At 49.8% G+C, this 19,694-nt stretch overlaps 1 protein-coding gene and 1 long non-coding RNA gene across 4 annotated transcripts in view; both read left to right on the top strand.

Annotated features, from left to right (window-relative positions):
- The first annotated feature begins 264 nt into the window (after nt 1-264).
- Nucleotides 265-1,256, top strand: LOC122467989. The gene is made up of 2 exons (XR_006293128.1): nt 265-387; nt 946-1,256. It is a non-coding gene; the product is annotated as an uncharacterized LOC122467989 (long non-coding RNA).
- Nucleotides 1,257-7,833: 6,577 nt separating this feature from the next.
- TRAF3 (TNF receptor associated factor 3) overlaps nt 7,834-19,694 on the top strand; it is a 119,223-nt gene continuing 107,362 nt past the window's right edge. The window contains exon 1 of one of the 3 annotated variants that reach the window (XM_043557062.1): nt 7,834-8,079. The gene's annotated coding sequence lies outside the window, so the exon portion shown is untranslated. The remainder of the gene's footprint in view (nt 8,080-19,694) is intronic. The other 2 variants (XM_043557063.1, XM_043557064.1) reach the window with 2 other exon arrangements.

A 19,694-nucleotide genomic window follows, 5' to 3' on the forward strand; every position in this document is an offset into this window, starting at 1 on the left:
TGGTGAGGGTGGTGAGCCCCTGGGAAGTGAAGTCTGTGGTGTTCTAGAGCAGATTCTTGATCGGCCTCGGGCAGGCAGATGCCAGACCTTGGGGTTTTTCTGTTTCCATGCAGAAGTGGACACAGTGGCGAGGTCAAGGGGTGGGCCAAGACACCCAGCCTTCAACAGCTCCCCAGATCTGCCTCAAACCACATCTTAAATAAGGGAATCATGGTGTTATGGCAATAAGGATTCCAGATAGGTCCTTTGGACTCTCCTCCTGACACATGATGACATCATAAACCTTGTGGACATTCTGGAGCTGCCACTGGCTCTGAGCCCAGGCCCGGACCAGAGTCGTCTGTGGGGAGCCGTTCGTGGGTGAAGTGTGACAGGGTGAAACTGGAGGTACATGAAGCGGACAGGAAAGATGTGGCTTGGGGCGGATGGTTTGCTGGTTCATTCATTCATTCACTTAGCCAAATATTTTTTTTTGTAATGTTTATTCATTTTTGAGAGACAGAAAGAACAGAGTGTGAGCAGAGGGGGGCAGAGAGAGAGGGAGACACAGAATCCAAAGCAGGTTCCAGGCTCTGAGCTGTCAGCACAGAGCCTGATGCGGGGCTCGAACCCATGGACTGTGAGATCGTGACCTGAGCCGAAGCTGGACACTCAGCAGACTGAGCCACCCAGGCACCTCACTTAGCCAAATATTTTAAAGGCTGCCTAGGAACTTCTGCGAGAGAGAGAGAGAGAGAGAGAGATTGAGAGAGAAGGAGCTGACCCTGCAGACCAAAGCCTTCAGACAACGAGGTGACAGTGACATGAGGGCCCAGCGTTCTCCACTCCGGACTGTTCAGGAAGAGCAGGAGGAATGCAAACTAAACCCCATTGTTATTTATTTCTTTGAATATAACAAACCTTGTTAATTCAGACTCTACTAATCTTGGATATTTCCTCCCAAAGTGGGCGGAACCTGCAGTTCCCACGGCGCCCAAGGAAGACGTGTCAGCCAAAGTGAGGAAAAGGGAGAAGTTACACTGGAGCTGTGTCTCCTTTAGCGGCTTTTCAGGCTTCTTCAGCAGGACCCACGGTGAGAAAGACATTTTACCTGAGGGCACACACACACACACACACACACACACACTCGTGGGCATCCACGCAGGACTAAAACAAAAGTTTTACAAACAATACCAACCCTTCCTAGGTATGAAGCCTCCTGCTATTTTCTATTGTATTTTATTTCATTAAAAAAAAAAAGATGCTGGTCACACCCACTCAAGTGATTTGATGATCTATTAATGGATTGCCAGCTGCGGTTTGAAAAACACCACCTCCCAGGTGCTGGGGCCTCGACACTTCTCACAGCTGCAGTGGGGGCCGGAGCACCGATTCCGCAGAAAATGCTTTTCGGTGAATGGATAATGAAGTTTGTCTGTCAATTTAGCACAGCATGGGCAAGGTACCCCTGAAAGTTAATAAGAAAACACTAGGTAACATCCCCCCAAAATACTGGGGCAAATGTGATTTTCACCCACCGCAGTTGATCGTGAACATCTGAAATTAAAACCACCCCTCCTAGCCCAGGAGAGCTGGGCCGGGCCTTTATCTCTAGGAATGACAGCAGCATTTGAACAACAACCCTGTGTCCTTCCTCTGGGCATCGTGGCCCCTCTCAGGGACATGTGAGCCACGTGGCCCCACGGGCACTGTCCTCCTTAGCAGCCCCCTCGGGGTAGGGCGGGCAGTCTTATTTCCGCTCTGCAAAAGGGGAAACCCAGGGCCGGGAGGCAAGGTGTCTTCCTAAGATTATACAGTCAGTCATGAGTTGAGTTCTGCTTTTTCGATTCCTGGTCTAGCATTCTCCTGCTCTAGTGAATTCCTTGCCGGTTCACCTTTCCTAGGGAACTCATCCCACAACATTTTGGGGGCCCTTTGGCAAGACGAGCCGGGGGCCTGACCCATGGCATCCTTCCTGCTTGGGTGTGAAGCCGTGTGTCGGGCCAAGGGCCCATTTGGAGGTGGACAATGGTAAGTCCTGGAAATGCATGTTTTATTTGGGATTTGCTCCAACTGGCTATGACCCGAAGGAAGCGAAAGAGTGAGGCATACAGAGAGCTGTAGGGAGAGTTTTCGGGGCAGAGAGAAGGGCGGAGGCAAAGGCTCTGAGGAGCTAGTTGGCCTGGGTCACAGAGGCTCCCTGGAGGCCAGTGTGGGTGGAGCAGGTGAGCGACAGGAACATTCAGACGGGGGGGGGGGGGGGGGGGGGGGGGGTGACAACCATGGCCCCTTGGTTCTTCCTGGGGACTAGACCACTGAAAGCAGCTGAGCGAAGGCTGCCGTGCAGGGACAGTGCTGTGGCCAGAGCTACGTGGCCTGCAGTCCACGTGCTGTGGGTTCTCACCCCATCTGACAGCAAGTTCGGGGCTGTTAGCATCTGCTAGGTTTAAATTTTTTTTACATTTTTAAAATTTATTTGTTATCAGACAGAGAGAGGGAGCGTGCACGCACTGGGGAGGGGAGAGGGAGAGGGTGAGAGGATTCCAAACAGGTTCAGTGCTGTCAGCGCAGAGCCTGACACGGGGCTCGATCTCACGAACTGTGAGGTCATGACTTGAGCCCAAATCAAGAGTCAGACGAGCCCTGCAGGCACCCCAGCATCTGCGGATTTAGAATACCACCACCATGGCCATTAGATAAAGGGTGATGGTCATTCCCTTTGCTCAGTTTTGAAGGTAGGAGGTATGGTTTTCCAGTATTTGGTATTATATCTTTGGAGGGGAGAGTCCCAGATGTGGGGTCACTGGGTCAAGAGGGAGTCACCTCCTTTTTTAACACCCAGGAGGTTTGTGTTTCTAGTTGCCGGCCCACACCACGCTTCATCGGCTGTGACCTCATTCGTTATGTAACAAGACGGCGTCTGATTGTTGTTCAGATTTGCCTGGTTCTTGGCCTGTGTTTATTGGCTGAATGACAATGAAGTCAGATCAGGTGTAGGGTTAGTTTGGATAGAATATAAGCTGTCAATCAAACATTACAATGGCTCCCATCTTCAGGTAAAACCAAAGTTCTGTTGATGACCCTCAGGGCCCTGTGTCGCTAGCTCCCGGAGTCCTGATCTCCCACCCTTAGCTTCATCTTCTGCGACTCTCTCCTGCTCATTAGCTCCGCCCACACTGGCCTCCCGAATGCTTACTGACCTCAGGGCCTTCGCCCACGCCATTCCCTCTTCCTGGATGCTTTTCCCACGGATATCCACATGGTACCCTCCTCTTTTCCTTTAGGTCTACATGCAAGTGGTACCTTATCTGGCACCTTGCCCCCCACCTTCCTTGACCATTCACCCCAGGCCTCCCTCCTCCCCTCCTCTGTTCTAGCTTGCTCCTCAGCTCTCGTGATAGATTCGCTTGAGGTTTATTTTCTGTTTTCACCTGCTACAAGGTGAGCTCCAAAGGGCAAGCATTTAATTGGTTCTGTGCTGGAAGGGTGGCGGGTCTTGACTGAATGCACTGACGAACAAGGGGACAGTGGAATAAGTTGCTTTGATCTGGCATCACATGACATTTCAGGCTCGTCGCCACCAGCCTTGAGAGATGGGGAAGGGCACCACATTTGCCTTTATTCATAGTGAGATGTCACCTCGCAGTTTTGATGAATTACAACGATTCTTGTACTTTTCAAACATTTTGTCTCATTAATCCGAGACTTCATTTGAACCTTATCACCTCCTCCCTCCTCGTTGCTAATGAGCAGGGAGGAGCATAGACTACTTGGATGGGGTCTGCTGGGGTAGGATGGGCTGGCGGTAGGACTCCGCCAGCCACTGGCTTGTTGGCTGAGTGGAGTGTGCGGGCTGAGGCTGGAGTTGAATTCCTGGTGGGGGTGGTGGGGGGGCTTAGGGGGAGGAAAGGCGCTGTTACGACCGGCCTGCAGGTTGGGAAAGAAGGTCAGTGATCACACAGAGGAGGTGAACCTTCTGAATGGGATTTGAAGGCAGGCAGCCGGATTTTCACAGCGGGGTTCTTGAGTCTGCTGTGTGGTAACTGATGCAAACCCTCTTCCCCGTCTCCCGCAAGATCTGCAGTGAAAACCACCCTCTTCTTGGTGAGATTGAATCTGTTTTTCAGAAAGTGTTAAAGGTCGAAGTGGGTGTGGGGCTCCGGTCGAGGCACCTGTGGGAGGCCGGCCTCGCCCGGTGTTCATGCTGTCCTGAAGGACTGGGGTAAATAAAGTACCAGAGATACCGTGAGTGGTGCGCACACGCGTGCAAACCCTCAAACGAGGTTTCCTAAAATGAGGACACCTTCGTCAACCTGAGTGGCCCACAGAAATGAGAGAAGATTAAAACTTGATGTGGCCGGTTCCCCAAATCTCCCCTCTTCCCTGTTCCTATTTCTTGCACAAGACCCCTGCTGGCTCTGTATACCCTAGCCATCCGGTGTCTCCCCATGCCCCATTTCCTTTGTCTTCACTTTCCACTGTCCCTGTCCAGGGAGGGGCACGGGCAGCCTGCCTCCCCGCTGGCGCCCCTCTGCTCTTAGCCAGGGTCCCCTGGACGGGACGGGGGAGTGGCGGCCTTGGCTCCCCAGCCCTGCTGCGACAGTGCACACTCACCACGGAGCTTTGCCAGGGGTGCTCTTTGCCAGGCCGCCCGCCCCCAAAGCCGCAGGCCCCTTCAGCCCTTCGTTCCGTCTAAGAGCGTGTCTGCAGACTTAAGGTTGCAAACCAACAGTGAGTTGAGAGAGTCACAACAGTATCGAAAAAGTAGAATGGGGGAGGGGGTGGGCGCCTGGACAGCTCAGCTGGCTGAGCATCGGACTCTCGGTTTTGGCTCAGGTCATGATCTCACGGTTGGTGAGTTTGAGCCCCGTGTTGGGCTCTGCGATGACAGCACAGAGTCTGCTTGGGATTCTCTCTCCCCCGCTCTCTCTCTCTCTCTCTCTCTCTCAAAAAATAAACTTAAAAAAAATGGAATGGAATAGAAAATACCCGCGTACATCACATGTTTGAGGCTAAGTGTCATCATATGTGCGTGTATATTCCTGCACATACATGATACACAAGTGGGTTTGTGCTGTAAAATTCAAAAAGTTTGGAAGCTACTTGTGTGGTCAGTTAGTAGAACTGTTTTTATTTTTTTATTTTGCCGTGTGTCACAGTCCCTCCTGAGGTGATATTTAATATTTTAGTGGGAGAAGTTGCCAGCATATTGCAGCCCAAGTAAGACCCCCTCCCGGGGCCGGGGTGGGGGGCGGAGCTGATGGTCTTTGCGTGGGTGTCACTTGAGGGCCTGATCATCATATTCAGGGAAAGGCCTGTGAGACCCCATTCACAGGCCAAAAGCCCCCTAACACTATATGATGCATACTTTCCCCCTTCCTCTGGAAAACAAACAGGATTGGCTTCTGAGCCGTTGCTCTAATATCTGTGTGCACTTCTCCCAGAAACACAGCAAACAGAACATGTAATGCTACATAAATCCCTGTGAGAAATTTCTTTGTCCAGAAATGGTGTCAGCTTGTTGTTCCTCGTTGCCATAGGGAACAGAGAGGGCTGCCTTTGAAATGCAGAGGAGACCTGTGATTGGCTCTCCTTGCTGCCCATCACTGCCGCCCAGCAGCCTGAAACTGCAGAGGACAGAACACCCACCCCCAAAGCAGTTGCCCTGTTAGGGGCAAAATGATTTGTGCTGTCCCCCTCCAGTCTCTAAAGCAGGGCATCCAGAACTGCCAGAAGGTTGGAGAAGGGAAAGGACAGGCGGAAGAGGGAGAGAGGAGAGGAGCAGGTCTCACCAGAAGAGGGCTCCACCCTGGGGTGTACCCGAATCTATTCATTCTCATCGTTGCTGGATGCTGCTTTGGGAAGAGAGTAAAAGGAGTCCCAGAAAACCCCTCTGATGGATCTTTGAAACTTCCACCTTGTTGCCTATTTTAAAAGAACCAAAAATAGCCCAGCCTAGAGAATTTTTGGCAGTCGTATTTTGGCAAAGTCTTTAAAAGAGCCCTTGCAATATAGTGTGAGGCAGAAGGTGGGAACTAGCACCTGGAGGCCAGTGTCCCAGGACGGCGGTCTGGGCGGGCCTGGGGACCCGGGAGCCGGTGGGCCAATATGCAGAGGCCCTGGAGTCTGGGGTACGGGAAGCAGCCAGGACCTGATCCTTTCGGGTGAGAGTCACTACAAGTTGCAACAGGCAGGAAAAGGCACGCAAGGCTCTGGAGGGGAACCCACTGTGAGGGAAAGGGGAGCCCATCTGGTGACCTGGGTTCAGCACAGAGCCCAGAGGTCTGTGCACAAGGGCTGGCTGCCGCTAGCCGGTCACCCTTGACATGGTTGCTTGGGAGAACAGCAGCCATCTCGGGTTCTCTGGTCTGAATTCAGAAAGCTGTGACCTTCTGTGGCCCAAGTGGGGGCGCCACTGGAGCCCGAGTCTGGGTAGCAGGGCTCCACTGCTGTGGCTGGAGGACAGAAACCTGTTGGGCTGCTGGAGCCAGAACCACGGCTCACTGTCCAGGGTTCCGGAACGTTCCACAGGGGAAGCTGCAGGAGGAGATGCTGGACTTCCTGCCTCTACTCACATGAGTCATTGGAGAAATACAAGAAGGAAGACTGGCTTAAGCTGGTCACACTGGTCTCAGCTCTGGTCCGGGGGACCTTCATAAGCCTCCTTGAGAAGCGAAAAATGAAAAGCCCCTTTCTGTTGCCTCCTAAACACGGGCAGAGTTGGCCTAGGGCCTCCCAGAGACAGGCCCAGCCAGGATGGGTGCAACCTCAGAGGCCTTTGGGGTAATCATCGATGACTTCGGGGGTGGCGGGGCCAAGGCCCCGGGATAAGTGGGTGGCCCCGGGTCTGGAGGCTGCATAGACGCCAGAGGCCGGAGGTCCAGGGAGGAGCGGGGTGCGCGGTGGACTCTTCTGCCCCGGGCACGCAGGCCACGAGAACTCTGGGCACTCGCGGCAAACTGGCCACCCTGTTCACAGTTGACTGAGAGGCAGCTTCCTGGGTGTGGGAGGAGCCCAGGGAGGAAGGAAAGGAAACTCCAACCAAACAAATGCGTAGACATCCCGCTCTCAAGGGAAAAAAGCAGGGGCCCAGATGGCTTGAGTCACCTTCAGCCCCACCCACCTGCGCGTGTGTCTAGAGGAGTGTGTGTGTGCGTGTGCATGGCTGTGCGGGAGCATGAGTGTCGGCTAGTATGGGAAGGAGTGTGTGGCGCGAGGGCACGGGAGGGTGCCAGTGCCCAGGTGAGTGTGCGCGTGGCCGTGAACGTGTGTGCGGCGAGCATGTGTGCATGAGTGGGGCCGCGCTTAGGAATGCAGGTCTGTGAGCCCGTGTGGGCAAGTGTGCGGGTGAGTGTGAGACCGAGTGTGCCCCAGCGGCGGTGCAGTGTCCGCGAGCGTGGCTGCGCGGGTGAACCGGGTGACGCCATCGCTCCTGGCAGCGACACAACCTGCACCTCTGGGGCCCACACGCGGCTGCGTGGCTTCTTGACCCGGAAAGGGGAGGGGGAGACGGCGGGGGCGCGCGCGGCTGCCGGGGGGGCGGGGGCCGCGCGGAGCGAGGGGGCGGGCGGCTCGGCGGCGGCCGCGGGGGGCATCGGGGGCCGCCCCGGCTCGCGCCGCGGCGCCGTTGCTAAGGCCGGCGGGCGGGCGCGGGGCGGGCGCGGGGCGGGCGGGCCTTAGCAACGGGTCGCGGGCGCGCGCGCGCGGGGGGGGAGCGGGGGCGCGCGGGCCGCGGGCGCGTGGGGCCGGCGGCGCTCGCGGGCTCCTGCGCTCCCACGCGCGCGCGGGCGGCGGGGGCGGGGCGGGCGCGCGCCGGGGCGCGCTCCGGCGGCCGGCGGGGATTTCCAGCGCGCGAGAGGAAGTGCTGCGAGAGGGTGCGTGAGGGCGCGAGGGAGCGCGGCGCGGCGCGGCCGCCGCGTGCGCGAGCCGGGGTTGCAGCCCAGCAGGGACTTTCCAGCCGGCGGCGGCGGCGGCGGCGGCGGCGGCCGCCGGCCCTTCCCCGCCCCCCGACATGGGGCTGCCCGGGGAGCAGGACGCTGCGGACCGCGGCGGAGGACGAGCCCGGCGCCCCTGAGCCGGCCGAGCGGGGCGGACCGCGGGGTAAGGGGTGGCGACGGCGGCGGGCGGCTGGCGGCGGGCGGGCGGGCGGGAGGCTCCATCCCCGGCGGCCCCTTCCCGCGTCCTCGGCGGGCGGCGGCGGCGGCGGCGGGCCCGGGGCCGGAGCGGGGCCGGGGCGAAGCAGGCCCGGCGCCCGGCGGCGAGTGCCCGGTGCGGCGCCGCCTCGCCCCCGCCCCCGCCCGGGCCCGCCCGCCCCCCGAGCGCCTCAACTTCGGAAAACTTTGTCCTCGAGGCCGGGCCCGGGGCCCGCGGGCCGGGGTGCCCGCAGCTTTTCAGGAAACGGGGTGCCGAGGCCTCCCGGGGACGCGAGCCCCGCGGGGTGGGGACAGCCGGCATCCCCCGCGAGGCCGTGTGTTCTGGCGGCGGGGGCGGGGGGGGGGCGCGCCGGCTGGGGGTCTGCATCCACCGAGGGGTCCCCCCGTCCCCCCGGGCTGCCGGCCGGGGGTGGGGGGGCTTCTGAAGCCCTTATTTAAAAGTTTATACTGAGTCATTCCTCTGCAGATGAACCTCTGACTGATTCATAATCGGGGAGCTGCAGTGGCCTCGAAGGCAGGCGGTACTGGGATCCAGTTCGGGGCAAAATGCACACATTCCACCTTTGATTCATAGTAAAGGTCAGACCGGGCTCCCAGAGGTGCAAAAAATGAAAAGGATGCCTGCCACGGTATTTAAAATTTCATCTCGAGGCGCCAGGCTGTCGCTCACGTACGCTTTGCCACGTTTTCACGCCGTCACCCCATTTGGGGACATCTATTTAATATCGAGACCTGTAGAGAGAATTCTGTGTGGAATGTTCTTTACCCTTAATTTGCAAACCTGTAAACAAAAGGGAAATGGATGAACTGTCGTGGACGTGCTTTGAAATTTAACAACCCTTCAGCTAATGCTCCGTTGAAGAAAACAGATTTATTTCACGTTTTTCCTATGAAGCTCTGAATCAGATTTCAGAAGGAGATGGGGGTGTGTGAGTGAGTGTGAGCGTGTGTGTGTGTGTGTGTGTGTTCATTTATTTTTGTGGAGTCATAAAGGCTGTGTTGAGCGTTACCTTACCGCTTCTTAATTTACATTCACAGCATACAACAGAGGAGGAGCCATAATTTTTTTTTTTCCCCCTGGCATTTGTCGTGAATGCACACTGGTGAAGCGTTTGGAAACGTTTTCTGTAACCTTCTATATGGCTCTAAAATTCTTATTGAAAGAAATGACCAGGCGGACCGTCGGTCGGTGCTAAAATCTGCGCGTGTCTTTCACATCTTTGAAAATGGCCTGTTAAAAAGACTGCATCATGTGTAGGATGTCTGGCAAAATAGTGCACAGCCAGTCGTGTTTCAAGCGCCAGGGGATATTTGCTTTTTTTTTTTACTCTGTTGTGACTATATTATTTAGAATCAGTCTATAGACGAAGAATTCTTTGGCCAAGCAAGATAAGCCTTGTTAGTAGGAAAATCAGAAAATAGCAGACAAGATTGGAAATCCCTGTGAGTAGGGGCTCATGACAAACCCTGACAGACCTGGGACTCTAGCATCACTGGTTCAAATCGGCCCTTATCACGCATGAGGTTTAAGATGTTAAGGTGTCTCACCCAGACGCCATCTGTTCCAGCTGTCACAATGCAGAAGCCAGGAAAGCAGAGAGAACTGGCAGGGAGAATTCCAGCTTTTTTTTTTTTTTTTTTTAAAGACATTCATGTGAATTTTTCTGTGAGGGGAAAGACGACCAGTTATTTTGCTTGGATTCTATCCATGCATTTTGGATTTAATAAGATGGCCTCACTCAGTGAGAAGGGTGTAAAGACATTCCTCTGGAAACAGGCAATAGCACGGTCAGTCGCTTCTGTTAATACCGTCAAAATATTCTCACTCTTGTTCGTGCCTTGAAGAAAGTCCTTCGTTCCACTGAAACATCTGGGCTGCTGCTTGCTGTTTTCCTCTGTGTTTGGGATTTTGATTCTGTAAACACCCTGGCTAAAATCCCTTTATTTTTTCACTGTGCAAACCTGAGAGAGGCCTTTCTGGGGTACTGTCAGGATAGCTGTGCTAATGAACGGAGGAGGAGAATGATTTATCACTCTCTTAAAGTCCTTCTCTATGATGTTAAAGCTGCACTTTCAGAAAGATAAAACAGTCACGGTGGTGTTGCAAGTCTAAGCTGGCTCAAGCAAACAAAGGAAATTGCGTTAAATTTGCCCATCTCTATTTTCTCATCTCCATATAGCAGGACTCTCCAAACAGCAAGTGATCTTAACTATCAAGTATTATGCAATAGCTGAGTTTCCTTGCACTGGTCAATTTAAGAACTCTTAACTTGGTAGAGGAGACGTCTTGTGACCAAGGCCTCCCGTGTTGATTCCATAGAATCTGGACCCCTCGTGTGCTTCTTCACGAGTGTTCATAGAGGAAGAAACACTATTTGGGGGGAATGGAGGGAGAATCATCATGTTGACTTCACCTGCAGAGACAAACTGGGGAGAGAGCTACAGAGTGGGAAGGAAGGAAGTGAAGTGAGGCCAGTGGACCTGGAAGGTGACCCGAGAGAGGCAGTTGAGGCCTAACCGTGGAGGTGATGCTTAGGCTTATTCTGAGTGGGAGGAGTGCAACCACAGGGAGAGGCCAGATGCCCCGGGGCAGGAGGGCAGTAGAGAGGTGAATGGGGGTGGGTGCCGCTTGCATCACAGCAGGAGGCTTTGGGTCCAAAGGAGCTAAAAGAAATAGAAGAAAGTGTAGTCTTAAACATAAAGGAAAAATGTCAGGGGCGCCTGGGTGGCTCAGTCGGTTAAGTGTCCGACTTCAGCTCAGGTCATGATCTCGCGGTTCACGAGTTTAAGCCCGGTGTCGAGCTCTGTGCTGACAGCTCAGAGCCTGGATCCTGCCTGGGATTCTGTGTCTCCCTCTCTCGTGGCCCCATCCACTGCTTATACTCTGTCTCTCCCTCTGTCTCAAATAAACATTAAAAAAAAAAAAAAGAAAGAAAGGAAAAATGTCAGAAAACTACGTGTGCTTGTGTGATACCCATCATTCATTATTAACTAAAAAATACAAAACGTCTTTCTCATTTTAAGGAGCTTTTTTTTAATTGTTTTTTTGCACAACAGTATTGTAGATGATGGGGGGGGGGGAGCTAACCAACCTAGGAAGGAGGAGGTGAGGTGTTTTTTGGTTTTTTTTTTATCATTAAGCAGTAAAAATTTTTTTGGATGGGATTTTTTTTTTTCCTCCCTGTGCAGATACCTTGGGCTGAGGCTGGCGGGTAGTGAGATATTGAAAACGTAGGTGACTGTTGGTTTCTCACAACTCTAAAAACGAGGTGGGAATCTCTTGCTGAATTCTGTATTCCTCGAGATAAGTGGATCATTAACGGGGAGTTGGGAATCTTTTTCTCGTCTGACCTAATGTTCAGTTAATGTGCCTTGAGCTCCCGTAATGTTCTTGTTACAGAGCTAGGATGGGTGAGATTCGGCACCCGCCTTGAAGAGCCCGGGCTGCAGAAGTCCGCCCCTGTGCGCAGGGAAGGGAGATGCCAGAAACCAAGGGTATGGGACCACCACAGCACCTGGACGGAAGCTTGTGGCGGAAGGGCGTGGAAAGGTGGAATTTTACCACCCTGCCCTCAGGGAGCAGGCGCTCGGCTGGAGAGCGAAGACCCACCTAAGTAGTCATAAAACCAAGTAGTCATAAAATGAGTTAGTGAATTGTGTGGAAGACTGAGAGTATGGTGGGAATCCGGGAAAGGGGAAGCTCTTGGCCGGCTGTGGGTAGGTGGGGGGGGGGGGGGGGGTAGTCCGGGAAGGCTTCTGGGAGGTGGGTGTTGAGTCCCAGCATGAGCGAGGTCTCTGGGCCTCTGGCAGGGCCCTGAGGATGGCAGGAAGGGGGTTTCTCCATACCCCGCTGTGTTTCGGTGAGAGGAGATCTGACAGTTTGCCGTCCTCCAGTAGATACAGTGCCGGCGGTGCCGCTGGTCTGCGGGGTTCCAGTTGTAGTGTTTCCAGTGTTGGCCTCCCGCTCTTACCAGGCCCTTTGTGACCCCGGGGACCCGGCGTTCTACACTGCGAAGGGCCCGGTCTGCACTGGGGAACGGAGCGGTGAGTGGCAGCACGTTGCCGTCTCTACTGTTTCTCCCTGTAGGTAGAAAGGCTCAAGAAGTGGTGGTGAGGGGAGGGGTGGAAATGTTATAAAAAGCACCTCCCTCAGGACCCCCTCCCCCAACCTACTGCTCTGTCATCTGTGCTGAAATGACCTAAATCTTTTTAATTCTCAAGAAATAAAAAATTGGGTCCTATAATTTCATTTCATGATTTGCATTTTTCTTTTCTTTTTTTTTTTTTTTAATTTTTTTTTTTCAACGTTTATTTATTTTTGGGACAGAGAGAGACAGAGCATGAACGGGGGAGGGGCAGAGAGAGAGGGAGACACAGAATCGGAAACAGGCTCCAGGCTCCGAGCCATCAGCCCAGAGCCCGACGCGGGGCTCGAACTCACGGACCGCGAGATCGTGACCTGGCTGAAGTCGGACGCTTAACCGACTGCGCCACCCAGGCGCCCCATGATTTGCATTTTTCTAGGGCTTGCTCCATGCAGGTTTTAACTCTGTGCGTGTATATATATATTTTTTTCTAATGTTTTTAATTTATTTTTTAATTTATTAAATTTATTATAAGTTTAATTAATTTATTAATTTTTTTGGTGGGGGGGGGCAGAGAGAGGGACAGAGGATCTGAAGCGGACTCTGTGCTGACAGCAGCGAGCCCCCAATGTGGGGCTTGAACTCATGAACCATGAGATCATGACCTGAACCAAAGTTGGACACTCACCTGACTGAGCCACCCAGGTGCCCTTATACATGTGTATTTTTGAAAGGTGTTTTTTTTTATGCTTATTTATTTTGAGGGAGAGAGAGAAAGCGAGTGGGAAGGGGCAGAGGGGGTGGGGGAGAGAACCCCAGCAGGCTCCGTGCTGTCAATGCAGAGCCCAGTGCGGGGTTTGATCTCCTATGCTGTGAGATCACGACCCGAGCCGAAATCGGGAGTCCGATGCTCAACCGACTGAGCCACCCAGGCACCCCGTATATATTTTTTAATGCAGGTTATTGGGTAACTTTTTATGAGGCCATTCTACCAAGAAAGATATCAGGCATGGTGTTCTGATATTCTGATTTTCTTTCCAATTTAAACACTGATTCTATGGCAAAACCCAAAAGCACGTTTATTGGAAACTTGGTTTCTTTGAGTGGAGAGAGAAGATAAATCAATTAACCAAGTGGGATAATAAAGTTTTCAGGACACTAGTAGTACCAGAGTGGTAAAACCTGAGTCTCCAGGAGTCATGAGAATTGTAGTGAAGGTTTCCAGAGGCCAGCTTTGTACTCTGGAAGGTTAATGCCCAGTAGGAGGCCTGCATACACTGTAGGTAATGAGGTTCCCATTAGACCTCTCCTGTCAGTGTTCATGTCCAGAACTGCAAGTTTGGGAGAGAGGAGAGCCACACCAGAGGCCCGCACAATTCCACGTGGTTTCGCTGATAGACTTGCAGTCCGGTGTGCCTCGTAGCTGCCTCCCTTGGCTGTGCCCCTGCGCCCACCCCCGTCTTCTCCCCGTTTTACGGCATTAAGAGGCTTGTGTGACGGGAGACTTCCTTGGACCCGGTGCCTTTCTTGGGTGCTTTTAATGACTTAGAAAGGAAGAACAGGGCAACTAGTTCTTGTCCTTCCCTGCCCAGTAATGCCCCGAAGTCACAACTTTATTCTAGAAATTAAATTCTATGCTTTTTGGATTAACACAGCCTGATGTTTGAGATGTTATTATAGGGTAAATTAAGTGTTCTGGTTTCAGATGGCTTTTCTGTGTGGGAAAGGGCATGGCATGGCTTTAGTGTAGTATGTTGCAAGTCTCTAAGGCCCAGTAAGTTTTATTTAAAAATTCTAAAAAAGATTTATTATTTATTTTTGCTTTTTTTTTATTTTTTAAAGTTTATTTTACTTATTTTGAGAGAGAGAGAGAGAGCGAGAGACAGACAGACAGACAGACAGCATGGACAGGGGAGGAGCAGAGAGAGAGGGAGAGAGAATCCCAAGCAGGCTCCACACCCAGCGCAGAGCCTGATGTGGGGCTCGAACCCATGATCCTGAGCCAAAACCAAGAGTTGGACGCTTAACTGACTGAGCCACCCAGGCGCCCCTATTTTTTATTTCTTTTTTTTTTTTTTAATTTTTTTTTCAACGTTTTTTATTTATTTTTGGGACAGAGAGAGACAGAGCATGAACGGGGGAGGGGCAGAGAGAGAGAGAGACACAGAATCGGAAACAGGCTCCAGGCTCCGAGCCATCAGCCCAGAGCCTGACGCGGGGCTCGAACTCCCGGACCGCGAGATCGTGACCTGGCTGAAGTCGGACGCTTAACCGACTGCGCCACCCAGGCGCCCCTAATTCTTAAGTAATTTCTACACCTAACGTGGGGCTTGAACTCACAATCCTGAGATCTAGAGTCACATGCTTTACAACTGAGCCAGCAAGGCGCCCCTTTATCTTAAGTTTTAATACAAATTTCACATTATACTCAGTAATATGTCTGATTTTTTTTTGAAATATAAACACACTTTGTCTCCCAAATTTTTGAGTACAGTTAATTCTCCAGAAGATGCATTTTGTTTGTCCTTGGCTTCCCTAGGACCCCTGAGGGCTCCCTTGGCATTCTACCATGTGTCCCTGGAGCTGTCCATTCCCCAGCTTGAGGAGGGTGCAGATGATGGAAGGCACCAGCTTTAAATATCTGAATGCCAGTCCTGCTCTCTCTATTTGGTCAGGCTATTGGTTCTGTCTGAATTGCTTTCCCCATCTGCAAAATGAGGCAGAAAGCACCATGCACATCACGTGCTTGTTAGGAGTGAAATGGACAATAAAGCATTCTACGATGTTAACATAGAGAATCAAGATGTAGTAGAGTAAGAATGTTCAAGTCTTAGAATGTAGACATAATATGCCCTTGCCTGTGGTAGGGACCACGGAGACTTTCTAGTTGAATTCCCTCTTTTTTTATATGAGAGGCTCGGAATGTTTGGCTGAATAACCGTTCCAAGTTGGATAATGGCAAAGCATGGAGTATTCACCCAGAGTACAGTTTTTTTCCTTACATGTTGTACTTTTCAAGATTTTCCCCCAGGGAAGCTGCTTGGTCTCTATTCTGACTTGGGATAATTGAGACTTATTTGATCAGCACACATTTTTGAGAGCCTACTCAGGAGCTGTGCTAGCTGTCAAAGCTGAGTAGTCAAGTAAACTGCTGTCTGATCACCATCCTCGAGGAGCTTATGGAAGATGGTGAGCCGGAAGAGCCACTGGGTAGGCCCTGTGCGGGTAGAACGGAGGTGCTGAGAGAGTGGGGGCGGGGGGATGCCGTGTCACTTGGACTGCGGGGTTAGGAGGTGTTTCCCAGGGAGGACGACCATCAGCAAGCTCGCAGAAGAGAAAGGGAGGCAGTGGCTGGCAGAGTTGCGTGTCAGAGTCTGAAGGCGCTCCCTGTGGCTGTGTCGGGGAGAGTGATCGGGAACAGGGCACTGGCTGCCTTTGGGTGCCACCTCTGTGCCAGCCTAACTTGGAGTAAGACTTATTCCCATTTTACAGATGAGAACAGTGAAGAGCGATAGGCCTGTTGGACTCCAGAGTTCCTGTTTTCATTACTGTGCCGCGTGGTCAGTTTAAGCTGAGTTACAGTCCTGTTTTGGATTTTGTTCACATTCTAGACTTTTTAGTTTTGCTTTCAGATTCTAACGTTTTAGTTTTGCTGGTAAATAGTACTTTTTAAATAAATTATGTATTTTTCCAGCATGTTTTTCCTGTAGCCTTTCCTTCTAACATCTGTTTTGCCTTCATTGACTCATTTTTCTAGCTGGTATTCCCTCCATTTCTTCTTTCTGTTTTGAGTTATTTTCTTATAGCAGCAACATTACATTCAGTATCCTTTAACAAATTCAGTTAAGATGTTCTTTACCCCTGTGGTTCAGATGTTGCTTACATCTTGCTGAGTAGCAGTCCCAAACCTGATTTACTAATGTGTTTTCTTTCCCCTTTCCCTCTCTTAATTTACATTTAAACGGGTAGTCAAGTAATAATGATAGTGTTTAGTCATTATGTTTTTATAAGGTTTTACAAGCATTAGCTTGTTAGTGGTGAACAAGTCCCCGGTGCCTGGTCACTCTGTAGAGAGCATAACGCTTGCAGTCCAGCATAGTCAAATTTCTACCCATTCATCTGGAATTTAATTATGACTACGGATTACTTACGGGAATATAAGTTAAAGGCAAAGAAGCCTTCTCCACAATTAGCGAGGAAATGATGTTGTTGACTCTTTTGGAGAAGATTTTAAGTGGCTCTTCTGCTAGAGCCACTGTAGAGTTTTGAACACGGAACTGGGAAGGGTCAGTGATGGCTGGGTTGAGAGGGGGAGGCTTGTTTCATGGACATCTATCTGTACCTGCTCCAGGAAGGGTTGTGAATACTGGCACACATCTAGGCCCCAAGGCCACAAGGTCAGGTTCCTGGAGTGATACAGGGTAGATTCCTTAGTTCTTAACATGAGTTAGACTTCTTGGGTGCATGCCATGGTATTGGATAGCAAGGGCCTCATGTTCCTGGAGCCTGTTGTGCCTTCTTCAGGTTGAGGAATGTTCTGGTACATCTTGGATGTGTCTCTAGTGTTGAGATGACAAGCTTCTCAAGGACAGGGTCACTTCATCACATTTTCGGTGTGGCCTAAGATGCGCTCAGTAACAATGAGACATTTATGTATGGGAGGAGTATGGGTCTGAAATCAGGCCTGATTTGAATTCTGGTCCTTCGTTTAGCTTACTTATCCTTTGTGAACCTTAATTTTTCTCAGCCATGGAAAGGTAATTGTGAGGAATAGAAGTGAGAATGTGAGTGAATGTGAGAACCCAGCATATCATAAGTGCTAATTCCTTTCCCTCTTTCCTTTCCTGAGTGATTTCCTAAAGGGAAAACCTGCCTTGTTAGCAAGGGGAATGACAGGCTGTCTTGGGAGTGTGGCTTGGCCCTGGGAGACTACCCTGCAGGTAAGAGTAGAAGCAGCGTGTTACTGGACCATAAAGAAATTACTCATAATAAAGAGTAAAATGATTTGTAGAAAAGGACTTTTTTGCCTGTGATGATTTTTGATAAATTAAAATGTATGTTTTAATTTCAGTAGGTTATTTTTTCTGTTATTTAGCAGAATAATTTTCTTCAGTTCGTTCTCATCTCTGTTCAAATGTCACTTCTTTCAGGAGGTCTTCCCTGAACACCCTAATGAAAATAGGCCACACTCACTCTCTAATCTCTTACCTTGCTTTTTAAATTTGTAACAGAAAAGTTTTGTTCATCATCTTAACCCGTGTACTAGGAGAGTGCCTGGAGTGTGGTAGGTACTCAGGTGTTTGTATGGATGAATCAGTATACTGTAGCCTAACCACATTTTCTTTTATTGAGGCAAACTTCACATTAACATACAATTAACCGTTTTAGAATGTACATTTCAGTGGTATTTAGCATATTCACAATGCTGTGCAACCACCAGCTCTCTCTAATTTCAAACCTTTTTCATCATCCCATAGAAAAACCTTATGCATTAAGTGATCATTCCTTATTCTGTCTTCCTCCCAACCCCTGGTAACCTCTCATCTGCTTCCTGTCTCTATGGATTTGCCTGTTCTAGCCATTTCATATAAAAGGAGTCATACAACAGGTGACCTTTAATGTCTAGCTTCTTTCACTTGGTTTTTGAGGTATATCTAAATTATAGCATGTATAAGTGTTTTGTTCCTTTTTATGGCTGAATAATATTCCATTCTGTGTATATATCACAAGTTATTTATCCATTCATCCACCGATGGACATTTGGATTGTTTTCCTCTTTTGGCTATGATGAATAATTTGTGTAAGTTTCTGTGTAGACATGTGTTTTCATTTCTCTTGGGTGAAATACCTAGGAATGGAATTGCTAGGTCATATGGTAATAATTCTGTGTTTAACTTATTCCCACCACAGACGTCCTAGGGTTCCAATTTCTGTACATCATTGCAACATTTATCTATCTAAGCTAGTCTAGTGGATATAAAGTAGTATCTTCAGTGTAGTTTTGTATTTCCTTAATGGCCAGTGATACTGAACATCTTTTAATTTATATCTTTTTTGGAGTGATGTGCACTTAAGCCCTTTGCTCATGTTTTAATTGGGTTGTTTATCTTTTTGTTGTTGAATTGTAAGGGTTATATATATGTGTGTGTATATATATATATATATATATACACACACACACACACGTGTATGTGTGTGTGTGTGTATATACACATACACACATACGTACATATGTATACATGTGTATGCATATATATATATGTACACATACACGCACATACATACATACTTAATCTGTTTCATTTTTGAGAGAGAGAGAGAGTGTGTGTGTATGTGTGTGTGAGTGAGTGAGTGAGTGAGTGAGTGAGTGAGTGGGGGAGGGGCGGGGTGAGAGAGAATCCCAGGCAGGTGCTGCACCGTTAGCACAGAGCTGGACATGGAGCTTGATCTCACAGATCACAAGATCATGACCTGAGTGGAGATCAAGAGCCGGATGCTCAACCAACTGAGCCGCACGGGTGCCCCAGGAGTTCTTTATGTATTTTGAATATTAAACCCTTAGTAAATATGTGGTTGACAAATATTTCCTCCCGTTCTGTAGGTCTTTTTTTCAGATTCTTAATAAGGTCCTTTGGTGCACAAAAATTCTTACTTTTGTTAATTCCAGTTGATCCATTTCTTTTCTTTCTGTTGCTTGTGCTTTTGGTATCAAATATGAGAATCCATGGACAAATCTGAGGTCATGAGGATTTACCCCTATGTTACATAGTTTTGACTCTTACATTTAGGTCTTTAATCCATCCATTTTGAGTTAATATTTGTATATGAAGTGAAGTGGGAGTCCCACTTCATTCTTTTGTATGTGGTTATACACTTGTCTCAGCACCATTTGTTGAAGAGACTGTTCTTTCCTCACTAGGTGGTCTTGGTACCTTTGTTGGAAATCAGCTGGCCATAGATGTTTGAATCTATTTTTCAACTCTCAGTTCTGTTTTATCAGTCTGTATGTCTTTCCTTTTGCCAGTGGCACACTGTTCTGATTACTGTAGCTTTGTAGAAAGTTTTGAAGTAGTAAGAGAAGTATGAGTCTTTCAATTTAATTTTTCTTTTTCATTATTGCTTTAGCTACTTGAGACCCCTTGCAGCTTCATGTTAATTTGAGAATCAGTTTTTCTCTCGCTGCAAAAAGAGGTCGTTGGAATTTTGATAGGGATTGTATTAAATCTGTTTTGGGGAGTTGTCGTTGTAACACTGCTAAGTGTTCAAATCCGTGACTGTGGGTGTCTTTCTACTTATTTACATCTTTAATTTCTTTTAGCAAGATTTTGTAGTGTCAATGTATAAATCTACCTCCTTGGTTAAATTTATTCCCAGGTATTTTGTTCTTTTGGATGTTATTGTATACAGAATTGTTTCCTTAATTTTAAGATTTTTCATGGCTAGTGTATAAAAACACAATTGATTTTCGTGTGGTGAC

The sequence above is a fragment of the Prionailurus bengalensis genome, chromosome B3 (assembly GCF_016509475.1).
Source record: "Prionailurus bengalensis isolate Pbe53 chromosome B3, Fcat_Pben_1.1_paternal_pri, whole genome shotgun sequence".
Taxonomy (NCBI): Eukaryota; Metazoa; Chordata; class Mammalia; order Carnivora; family Felidae; genus Prionailurus; species Prionailurus bengalensis.